We start from the raw sequence: 311 nt of genomic DNA, 5'->3' as shown, positions 1-311 counted from the left end.
GACTCCCCCTGATGAGGAACAGGGAGAGCGGTCAGGTTGCTTTTTGCTTCTGTGTTACTGCTTGCTAAATCGTAACCCCATAAAGTCCAGGGGACAGGTGTGAGAGTGAGAACAGACAGGAGGGAGAACAGGGTGGAGGGCAGCAAACACAGTGAAAAGGCCCAGCAGAGACCCAGAGAACTGCTTGAATCAAAACACACCACTGAACATCGCTCTGTAAAGATGCTTGGGTGACAGACAGGAAGGCTGTGTCTGTTAGCAAATTATGGGCCCCCAGCTGCTTCACTCCATGCTCTTAAACTCTCCATCTC

At 51.1% G+C, this 311-nt stretch overlaps 1 protein-coding gene across 1 annotated transcript in view; it reads right to left on the bottom strand.

The window, feature by feature from the left end:
• LOC104075549 (hydrocephalus-inducing protein homolog) overlaps positions 1-311 on the bottom strand; it is a gene marked incomplete at both ends in the record, with an annotated part of 46,003 nt that overhangs the window by 13,253 nt on the left and 32,439 nt on the right. The window lies entirely within an intron of this gene.

The sequence above is a fragment of the Fulmarus glacialis genome, unplaced genomic scaffold, assembly GCF_000690835.1.
Source record: "Fulmarus glacialis isolate BGI_N327 unplaced genomic scaffold, ASM69083v1 scaffold10984, whole genome shotgun sequence".
In the NCBI taxonomy this organism is placed as follows: Eukaryota; Metazoa; Chordata; class Aves; order Procellariiformes; family Procellariidae; genus Fulmarus; species Fulmarus glacialis.
This window is presented reverse-complemented; position numbering and strand designations above follow the sequence as displayed.